Below are 12,579 nucleotides of genomic sequence, written 5' to 3'. Positions count from 1 at the left end.
TAACAGTTTATCGATGAACGTTTACATATCTATTTAATCCTACTAATATTTATACATTCAAAAGGTGAGAATGTATGGATGTTAGTTACTCTTTCACGCAAAAACTACTGATCGTATTTTGATAAAACTTTACAGTTTGTACATCAAAATAGGCTATTTAAATAACGATCTGTCACAACTTTATTTCTGCAGAATCCTTACTTCTAATTGATTGTCAATATAAAAACATTTTGTTCTACCTATATATTATTTGACCAATACAAAATCGTGATACCATTTCCCCGTATTTCTTTCTCGACTTGACAATGCCACAGACACTGGCTGGTTTTCTCTAAATTTTATATTGTTTGCACACAGCTCTAGGCTATTTGTGTTATACAAGTTGATTTAGAAGGGCAACTTGTTCATTTCACGTAGTGTGCACACATTCAAGAGCTGTTGCATTGTCAGTACGGTTTATTGTCATTAGCCCGTACCATGAGGAAAAGAACTCGTATCCCTGAAACTATCTAAAGTGAAACTTCTTGTTGGATGCTTTGACCTTGAACAACTTACGACGCAGACACGAGATTTTATCAGACTTTTGAGACAATTTCAACACGCCTAAATCAAGGTAAATAATACGAAAATTAATTAAGCATATAGAGAGTTAGAGAACTTTTTAAACTAAAATGAGACGACTTAAATACTGTTAACAATAAATTTTTATTGTTAACTGATTGTTAAAGGCTTTGATCCCTTACACGGAATAATATAAGGGAATTTTCAAACGATAAAATGCAGAATGAAGATGGGTAAACTAGAGTCAAAGATTTTAACCAGGAACTCGTGAAAATGTCACTGGGACCGTAGTAGCGGTAACATTCTATGAGGCACTCCCGGGACCTCCAAGCGTTCCAGGGAGGGCGCCTACAGCTGCGATGCGCGTTGAGACACACATTAGAGAATGCGCTTTTGAGCTAGACTCAAGTAAACAACTGGTAAGTACATGGTACACAGAAGAGCGTTGTTTGACACATCTTACTCAATCGTTCAAGTCTACGTACATACTTAAACTATTTCACACGTCCAAATAACTATTTTCGAAATTTCAGGTTTTCTTTTCAGAAACGGGAAAATTCTGACTACATTTACCCGAATTTATAAGTAACTAGCTCTTGCCCGCGGTTTCACCCGCGTGAAATTTAGTTTGTCACAGATCATCATAAATTATACCCTATAATGTTATTCTGGGTTATAAACAATAATACTGTAAAGTTTCATCAAAAAAATCCGTTTTGTAGTTTTTGCGTGAAAGAGTAACAAACATCCAGACATCCAAACTTTCGCATTTATAATATTACTAGGACTAGGATTTGAATGATAATATTCAGAAGCCTTAGTAAAATAACAAGTGGTACATACTTTATACCTATAAATAAAAGATTGAAAATCGATTTTTTTAGTTGCTAAGGTATTTTTAGTAAATAAAGCCTGTTCTATAGTCTGTTTCCCTCAAGTACGAGTAGATACTTATGAAATTTTGAATATTTATCATGCTAATGCCTTAAGAAACATCAAAGTTTAAACTATAAAGTGCAATTTACGTCATCGCGTTTCCTGCCAGCAGCAGGTGGGTACATACTTGTGAGTAGTACTGTGCACTCTCAAGCGGGACAGGGCCGCACTCAAAGGGAAGGAACGCTGTTGTTGCCCGATGGAGAAATGGTGAGGCGAATAGAAATGAACATTCTGGAACATTATTCTTACTAAGAGTCAAAGTAACCAAATTCTTTAAGCATAGTTTTAGCTGATTTGATGGATAACATAGGTGTATTAAATAGTTTTGTAATAAATGCATTTATGCTACTAAAAATCTATTGTACAAGTTGGTAAACAAAACAGTAACGCATCAGCGCAATGCACGATACCAGTACACCAGTCAAAATCAAAAATATTGTATTCAATTTATACGTCAAATATAGTAAATAAAAAAGGTAGCCCTTATGGGGCACTTTACATGTCTCCTTATCTTTTAGGCCCTACCAGCGCTTCGAGACAAACTTAATATGACAAGTGCTGAGAAGAAACGCCGGCACAAACTCAGTCACCACAGTCTTTCTTTATGTTTCTGCATAGACATTTATTCGCTTTAATTTTATGTTCGAAAACATCCATCGTTCCACCAGTACACAAGATGCTTACGCTATGACCCCATGCTCCCGAATCAGTTCAATTTCTAATCACGTATTTGCCGGTAATTTAGCCGTCAATACGGCAAATGTGCGGTCACATTGACCCTTAATAGAGCCTTAACCCTCTCACGAGTCACGGTGCCTTGTAAATCTTCGAATAGGCTCATTCTGACCCTCCAGTGACGCGGCATATTTCACCCTGATGAGAGTCCGAAGCCTGATCTGAAGCTATTTATAAATAACCCCTTTTATATCCAGGAATAGAATAAACACCGACTCATACGAACTTCGGAATAAGTTATTATTCGATGAGATCATTATTATTAGAATAATAAATGCTTTCTTTATGGAACTAGCTTTTGCTCGCGGACTAGCTTTATCCCGCGATTTTACTTCCTTAAAGTGTAATTTTCGGTACAACTTTTGTCGTTCTCCAAAGTTATTACCTACTTGGTACTATTTTTTTATTTCTTTCTTTCAAAGTTCAATCTATACACTTACCTAAGCCAAAATTATGATATTTCCCTTTTGCAGCCATTTTTGTGCAATACGGTTTCAAATAAATTATAATAATATGATTATAATAATATATTAATAAATAAATAAATAAATTATAATAATATATTTATAATAATGATGTCATCATACAGGATGTTTAGCACGTAAAACGCTACACGAGTCACCCTGCCGGTTGTTCATACCGGATTTCGTTCATAAATAAATCACACTAAAAAGCCTTAACGTAGGGAGGCGTAGGCAAAAGGCTTCAAAATAACTTTCTATTAGTGAGAGTAATAATTAAAATAGAACTTTGAAATGCCCGATTTAGATATCCACGGCCACAAACATTTATTTTTTCCTGTTGAACGAATTATTCTTAAAAATTTGATGTTATTTAATTAAGTTTTTGTACCTAATTAAAAACTGTGACGTAATGTTAGCAAGCAAACTCAGATGTTGATAATTTTAAAATATTAAATGTGTTGTAGCGCGAATTTTCACTTCAAAACTAAACCTACTTAAACTTGTTTAATTAATTAAGTGCACCGTTCACCGCAACGTTGGTTATATTTGAAATTAACAGCGTAGTTAGATTTTATGTGTATGTTTCATGCGATAAAAATATCAAAGACCTGGCTTCAAAGTAAGGCAAGTCATAACTCGTTATCAAGTCAATCTAAGTTCATTTTTAATTACAGTCATAAAATCCAGGTCAACTAGTCGTGCCAGGTTGGGAAAAATGTAGGATGTAAACTGTCCCACAGTGTAAATAATACAGTCGGCTAATATTAAATGTAGGGCGTTATATAAATGTCTCTTAGCACAAGGTAGCAAAGGTCAGCGCTTTCGCAGAGTAGATTTTAGACAGCCCACAGACACAAATATATTTTGTGCCGCAGACTACAGACTTTTAGTAGGTCGATATAGATGACCCACGCTGAACTGTCCCACCAAACTCAATGACAGGGGGGCGCTACCATCGTTCAAGTATATGGTTTCCAACATGGCAAAAATCGAAACAAGCGATCCGGTATGGACAGTGGCGCCCCACTGTCAATGTCATGCATAGGACAGTTCAGTATTTTGGAACTATAGTTGGGTCGATAGTGTCATAAAAAGAAGTGGTTCAAAATAGTTCTATGAATACGTTTTTGGAATCGATCCAGTAATCAGTAGTATCTGACTGCACCAGGCAGTCCTCCAACTGGGAGAGATGGCGGGAGATCGTGCGCAGACCTGTATACGCCTCTACAACCGACGTGAACGCCTCAACGTGACCACGACCGCTCTGCCAAGAGCGAAACGAATAAGAAGTAGAATAAGTCAGATTACATTAACATAAACAATTTTACAAACATACATACATGATACTATGATGTAATTTGAATACAGATTACATTAGTGCATTTTGTAGCTACTATTTCGATAAAGGCTCTATGTACGTCTATTGCCAAAACCTTTTTATAACAGGGATGATGACTGGGTAATGAAATCGAAATTCTATTTAGTCCGTCAGACAGATAATTAGAAAATATTAGACTCATATTTTTTATTTTTTTCCATAATCGAATAATTACAGTATTATATTGAGTTGAAATGTCGCGTGACGTCACTATTGAGTAAAAATTCTACTCAAGCGTGACGTATCGCGCCATTTCAACTCGATGTAGCACTGTTATTATTTCATTATGAAAGAAAATAAAAAATATGAGTAATATTTAATATCTAACAAATAATTGAAATTTTGTCATCTAGCCTATTAGTAAAATTGCTTNATTTTATTGGCTATCGAATGATATAAAATATTTGCCTATTAATGTTAAGCTACCCACGCTTTCACTTGTTTTTTAAAGAAGAGGTGTAAACTAAAAATTAAAAACTTAAATCGATGTAATTTTTCGAGAAATGGGTAAGGCCCCAAATTTGAAGTATTTTTATCGATAAAATTGTCCCTAGATTTTGCCCTTAAAGTTTGATCACTACAAGCCCGGACACACTGTATAACACAGCATGTTTCGCTTTGCACAATGCACCCGTTCCACAGTCAATTTAGATAAGCCAGCCCGTAGGCTGAAACATTAGAATTTTAAAAGAATCTAAAATAGCTATTATCCTAGAAAATAGCAGTTACATACGAGTACCTACAATAAAAGGTTACCTTATTATCCAGTCTAGCAACGAAAGTAACACCTAGTTGTTCAGCTAGTTATGTCAATGTATACGTTTCTCTCATAAAAATATTAAATTTAAAAGTGTTTATAAACGTTTACAATATAATAGACAGGGTAATATACACTAGGTAGTTTAGAGATTATTAAAAAAAACTTTAGTCTTAAAAATAATCGGATCTATACTTCAGCGAATGGACAAAACGTAAATTAATCAACCAACAGTGTACTGTACGCTGTAACCATTTTTGGAAGCTTTCGCAAAGCGGAGTGCACTCGCTTTATCTATTTTCGTTCTGGCAATGATTTTTCTGTTTTTAATTGACTGCGCCCTCACAAAGCCCAAACGAATTACAAACACTGGGTTGGAGCGAATCTACTCTGCAATAGCGTGAGTGGGAATTAGCGAGAAATAATTACGCTTTACGTAGAAATTAACTACGTTTTAGTTATTTTGTTGTTATCCTTGCGGTAATGGTACGACCGTTCGTTGGTTACTATGTATTAATTTGTAGACTCTGTCCTAAATTCAAGAAAAGCTATGTAAAGTAAGTATTCTTCTTCTTTTCGTGTCGACAACAGACCTACACAGTGTCAGCCCAAAACTCCGCCACAAGAGTGGCGTTGTTATCAGCACTCATCAAATCGTCCTCAGTGCAGTTGCTCGAGCACTCAGGGCACGAAGTAAGTATTTAAAGTGATTATCACACTTGTTTGTCATTACAAACATATTGTTGCAGTTATACAGGGTGTTACTTTGCATTCTTGTCATATTTACAGAGGTTACTATANAACACGGTTTATAACGTATAAAAGAGAGTATAATATTTTAAAGTCAATTTTATTAATTCTTGAATCAAACTTAACTGGTAAAATAGATGGAACCGATGAAAAGAGACCATAAAAAGACTGAAGATACAAAACCTCAAGTGAACAATTATTCCGACTCGCACTTGACTGTTTTTTTATATTCTGCAGAACGTACACAACCCCGGCTATTTATATGCTCGAGGCGAAAACTTAGAACGAAGATAATCTTTATACGAAGGTCCCGTAGATTATTTAGTAGATTAATACGACCGGGAACGATTCCCTTGCCATGAGGGTTGGTAAGGTTGCCGGATAAATAAATTCCTGCTACAATATTTTGGACTCGACTAAGTCTAAAAGCACTAGTAGGTACGAGTTAAAAGCATTGTACTATCCGTTCGCTTTAAGTTTGCCGCTGGCGATATGACGTAACTCGAAGGGTAGCGTCTATAACTTTAACAAACCATATTTTAAATATTTTTTATTTAAATTATTATTATTGATAAAAATTGTGTATTTGCGTAAAATAAGACATATTAATTGCGTTTAATCACTAACTAAATGCGTTTAATCGCGGTTGGGAGAGACGCAGATTCCACGGACCGGCAAACTTAGCGCGAATAGAGAGGGTAGTAGCATCGTTCATTACAATCGTAGCATCGTAGCTCGAAGCATCGTAGCTCTTAGCAATGGATTGAATTGTAGTATGAATTTAAGCAAGCCAAACACTTCTACAGGATCTTAGCTAAATGGTATTATCAAGATGTCAGGTTCACATGTATTTTATAAACAATTTGATATCGGTGGGATTTTCAAAATTTGGTATTGAGTTAGGTGTAAGGCCATAGGGGCGTTTTAGACATAAAATTATAGTCTTCATACAATTTGGACATTCTTATAGTGATTTTCATAGTCATGATTTTTGGCAGCCCTATACATTGTCAGGGCAAAGAGGGATCTTGTGTTGATACGTTACACTAGGGGATTAATTTTAAACTTTAATGTGGGTACTGTGTTCTGACTTGCGCTACAAACACGAGAACGACACATTTATTTTGGTCAAGAAATCCCTAAATTGTAGATAACTGTAGTTACAACATTTGGGATTTGGGAGATAACGTTTAGTATTAAATTAAACATGTAACCAAAATATACCTATATGAACTTTTTAACTTTAATTTCTTTCCCAAATTTTTGACGGTTATCTGCCACCAAGTTGAAATTGAAACTTATAAACAATTCTGAATGCGATGAAACAGATTATTTATTTTTAAGATACATTGTTCAAATAAGTCATTAATCATCATTAGCCATCATCATCATCACTTACCATCAGGTGAGATACAGGCCAAGAGCTTCCTCGTTGTGGATTAAAAAAAATAGCAAGTTCATGATTCCTAGCATTCCACCAATGAATAGGTATAACAAATTAAGACACGAATGTAAGAATGAAATTATGCTATCTAAGAACCTATACACCCAACTGGCTTGACTAAACTCAAACTGTAAAGTGAACTCGCGTGATACACCCTATTTTTGTTTCAAACTATGTAAATCGTACACAATTAAAACGTTATTAAGCTTCTCAGCTTTAAAACCAAAACTGGTATTTTTCTGTGATAAACTTTTATTATAATGTCTGTTTCTAACGGCATGGTTTTGAGGGCGATTATCGATTTACTAACTGTAAATCGACACGTATAAAATATAGACAATCAAAAACATTAGTCAAATGATTGAAATTGTTGACCTATGATATCAATTGCCGTGCTCATTATTTAAAACATCCGCTCTACCTTTTGAACAAGCGAATTGTGGTGTCTGTTAATTCTGATATCAAAACAGACTGAAATGTGGTTTACACTACCTCATTAACTACAATGTACCGCACCGCCCTATTCAAAATTTTACTGCCTAAACTCTGATATAAACTCTGATACAGTTGGGGATGAATTTTAAAAAATGTTGTTATTTTTTGCGTAAAAGGCCTAACAAGCCGCAGGTACACGAATGCCTTTTACATTTTTGCAGAGTCGACGCTATTTCGGGAGGGGCAGTCAACAATGTGTTATTTTTTAACGCCTTTGCGACATAATTTCGACGTTTCACGTTAGAAAGTCGACATAGGTGACATTTTGGCGAGGAATATTTTGCGCGGCGTCATTGTTCGCGTGACTGTGTTGTGCAGGGCAAGTGTTTGTTGTGTTCTTGGATAAAAGTAACAAATTTTAAGCCGAGGTCGTGTGTTGAACGTGATCTCGTGTCGGAAACTTTCATTGTGAAATCACAGATAATCTCGTGAAACAGCTTTAGTGCTAAGTTCAACGTAAACATTTCTAAAGTAGTTTATTGTAACAACGGGCTCTTTTCAGCTTTTCAATTGTTTACTTATGAATGATAGAATTGAGCGATTGTTAATGATTTAGGTTAAAAACGCTTAAAAAACGCAGATTAACAACGAGGGCGAGGACATTAGGTACGCTGTGCAAACGGCAGAACTTACAAAAAGTTGAACTAGTAGTGAGCAAATGATCAATGACACAAAAACGTCACAAGCACTAACTTTTATGGGGAAAAAATTGTGCTGAAATCTGGAATCGTTCATGACATGAGGACTCATGTTTTTTCTATAGATAGACATCAATAGAAAAAACAGTGGTCTCTAATAGATTTCTTTTCTGAGGTTTAATGGTGCTCAAATAAATGAACTTGCACACAATATAAACTTTATGGATTAGGTCCAAAGAAATTTAACTGGGGATTATAATGTTTACATACTTTTGCTGATTATTTTTTAATCATTTGATGAACCATTACTTGACGTCGGCGATACAATCTCGTTGACGAGTTTACGTACACTGACCGCTAGCGCGACAAAGATAATCTTAACAAAAAACCGGCAAGTTTGACACTGCTGCCAGCACGATACTCAATACTCAATACTCAATAAGTTTATTGCTTCCTTAATAGTACATAATGTAATAGTCGAAGTAAATTGTGTGAATGCACGCACATCCCTAGGCGACTTCCACTGCAACATGTCGGTGTAAAAACAAGCAATATTCGCCGAGCACGCTCATCACGTCACGTTGAATATAGTGCTGTTGGACTTGCGCGTCGCGATTTGCTAGAAACACACACGGACACATACGGACGATTTAACAACCTTTAGGCTTTAGCTGTGTCGTGTTCATTTACAATTTAAGATTCCCGACTCGGATATACTGGATTCAATGTTATAATGTTACTCAAAATCCTATAAAAATACATTGTGTGCTCTATTACATAAAACAAACCATTAGGACTGGATAGGAGCTCAAAAGACACCGCGACTGCTACAGCTCATACAAGTACTCGTAAAAGAAGACGAAGAATTACAAACTTTAAGCCTAGGCGCAGACCATCGACTTTTAGTTGGCCGATAGTTGGGCCCGATTTTAATTTGTATGAAGAATCGGCCGATATCAAATTGGTGTAATTAATGTGCACACTTTCATACATGTCCATTGTCCATACTGATTAACAGCCCGACTCAATTAACGGCCAACTAAAAGTCGGTGGTCTGCGCCTAGGCTTAAAGACGAAAATCGTTTACCTGCGTCATATAAAGCTCAGAAAATTTTTCTTACGTAAACAATTTGTTAGACATTTAGCATAATAATATCACGATGAGACCCATGAATTAGACTTCATCAGTGACTTCCTAAACACCCTGTATAACCAAAGCGGTCCGCGGTCCCGTGTGTGGCGGTAAGTGTTGATAGTTGGACGCGGGCTAACTGGCACAATATCCGGCCACGTGACGCGCCAGCTGCTCCGTCGATTACACTGGACCGTTGCCACCAGAGCCAGCGGTAGGGTTGCGGTTGTGTACAATATGCAGTGGAGTTATTTCGAAATGATTTTGTGCAATTCACCTTTACATGCAATGGAGGGAAGTCGAACCTTAATTTCGAACTCCTCCTATGTTCTTCTGATTAATTTCGTTGCTGGTCCAATGACAGTTTAACTTTCCCCCGGGACAAACTTGACCTTCATTGGTTGGGTTTTTGTGGCGGTCAAGCTGTAGATCCTGGCTACACAGGAGTTGCAGTGGTGGGAACGAGAGGTGGGAATAGTCCCGTTTACATGCAATGAGAGTGAGAGAAGAAACTGTATGACTGACATTCGCCGCAACGGTCTGGTTTCAGACTCAGGGGAGTGTAGCAATCAGGAAAACGGGATCTAATTGATGAACACAGAGGTTTTGTTCGTAGGTACTTACAGTTTACTCCAAAGTTAATCTGATTTTACATACTATGACTGTAATCTGAGAAGCTTAGCTTTTATCTTTATTTTCGTAATTTGTTTAATTTGATTATTTTTATCTTCATCTTCAATTATTTTATACGCCATCTTTTGGTAGAAATAACTCTAGATCTTTCGTTGAATCTTTATTAGCCAATTTGTTTTCTGTGAAAATAAGTATTTGCATATAAATGTCTAGGTATTCGTTCCTTCGTTAGTTTCAGCCAATTGACGTCCACTGCTGGACAATGGCCTCAGTCCAAGCTCGTAGAGATGTCTAGGTATATTTTCAGTCAAATTAACTATCACTTTAACCAATATCAGCCAGCCCTAATCTTGTATCCAGTTACGAGTTATGTTTCTCAGACGTTCCGGGTTCCAATGCTAAATGTAGGAGTGTTATTGAATCTATTTCACTTCATAACTCGTATTATAACTCCTGTAATACACCCTACAACACAAGGCCAAGGGTGGAGTTTGCGACATGACTAATTTTAGCGGTGATTATTGCAGCAACTGTAATCAGGCTTTATTGCTGTGATATGATTTTGTGTGGGTGGGATATACAAATGGCTAACGACTAACGAGCGTCAGTTGTTATCTTAAAGCACAAACTACCACTGCAATCATTTATTGAAATCGTAAATATTATAATTGTGATATTAATTATTTTATAGACTGTAATGAATAAATGGCCCAATTATAATATGCTTCATACCTATAAGTGTTGAGTTTTGAGTGTGTTAAGTCTACTCATCAATATATTATTTATCAATTTAAGTCTGAAGTGCTATTGACTGCACAAAATGTGGTGTGAGTTTTATGTCCCAATCAAAAACCAGTCTCATACACCCTATATTTATTTCGTAGAATTTAGTTCCAGAATACCCCAAGCTAAAGATCGCGTTCGAGCTTATATGTACTTTATCGGGCAGGACGCAATCATATGCTTTATGAGTATGACAAATAACCCTAAGGTAAATGAATATGAAGGAAATAGGATAGGCATATTGTAGTATATGGCAACGTTATTTGGCCAAGACTTATTGTTACTGCATATGAGAGATTTCGGAAAAATAGGATAGGTCCAATCAATAGGTTCGTGAGTAATTCCACGCTATGATTTCTAGCTGCGATAGAAGCTACGTATAAGTAATGAAGTATAGCTTATGTGTGAGTTTGTTTTGGTCTCTTACTGTTAGCACTACCCTACTTTGGTTATCCTATTATGTTATACCTACCTGATAATATTTAGGTGATAGTTAAAAAATGTCCTATACATATTGGTCATGCGTCCGTGCTTCAGTGTTAAATAATGGAACCCGAGTCTCTGAAGTTATAGGTTACATTTTTTCACAGGCTTATTTATTTATTCATCATATTTGTTTAGGTAGTTAGTACGAGTACCTGTCCCAAATATGACACTCAAAATCCGAGTATGGTTCATCCTTTTCTTGAACAATGCAGAGCATTATCTGCTCAAAATTTTGTATTAAACTTATCCAAAATTCTAGAATTGAATCCAACGTATCCCGCAGCAAGAGAGAGCATGTAACGGTCATAGATCACCTCGCACCTGTCCAAAGGAATCGTTTGTTCGTCGCCTTATGAATATAAACCGGTTCTACGCAAATTTCAACTCTATTCGCATTAGAATAATACAGTGCTTTGCGGATATTAATATTGAATTAGAATATGGAGTTTGAGGTTAGAACTAGAACCTTTTTTTAGGTTTCTCATGCCCGTTTTCACCATCAATCCCTAATTTTTAAGTAACCCCTATGGAAATTACTATTATGAAAGCAATAAACTTATTGAGTATTGAAACAAAATTCCTGTTACGTGTTATTATACTTAAAAATTAAGGATTGATGGTGAAAACGCGCATTAAACTAAAAAAAAACATAGGCAATTAATTCTACCATTAATAATAATATTTTTTATCAAAGTGATCAAGGACTTCTATTAATCACAGAGTCAAATAAAAATTATTATTACCTATTCACATTTTATTTGCGAAAAATTGTAAAAGCGCAGATAAAAACTTTGAAATAAACTTAATACTTCAGGGAAGAGTCATAATTAAATGCATTATGCATCAAGTTGGAGTTTTACGGCGTTTATTAAGAAAAATATTAAGAAGTTTATTGGTCGTAAACAGAGATGCCGAGTAGGTATGCCCTGAGCCAAGAATAACGTGAGTTACGGGCAACTCTTTATTGTATAGACAGTAACAAAGGCATAAGATATGCCATTGTTTGATTGGACACTATCATAGAGTCATACAGGGTGAATTTGCAATCAGTTTCCAAATTAGGAGCGACTCAGAATCGATAACTTAATCGATTTATGTAAAGAAAACATTTTTTTTCCATACTTATAATTATTTATTTCCGAAATTGGCTCACGTGGATAATTTACTTCCTTCATAGAAAAATACGTAACACACAACTTACACAAGTAAATGCAAAGCTTAATAGACATAATGCGCGCGAAAATAAGCCTTAACCTTAAAACTTAAGATATGGGTACCTGCTAATTAGATTCTCAATATTATTTTGCGAAAAATACAACGATTAAAAATAATGAAGAAAAAGTAGTATTGTTAAATTGTTTTTTAAAAAATGGATACTGATTGC

Source organism: Ostrinia furnacalis, unplaced genomic scaffold (assembly GCF_004193835.3).
Source record: "Ostrinia furnacalis isolate ACB-3 unplaced genomic scaffold, ASM419383v2 OfSCF2419, whole genome shotgun sequence".
NCBI classification, from domain to species: domain Eukaryota; kingdom Metazoa; phylum Arthropoda; class Insecta; order Lepidoptera; family Crambidae; genus Ostrinia; species Ostrinia furnacalis.
The sequence above is the reverse complement of the archived record's forward strand: the minus strand, read 5'-3'. Positions refer to the sequence as shown.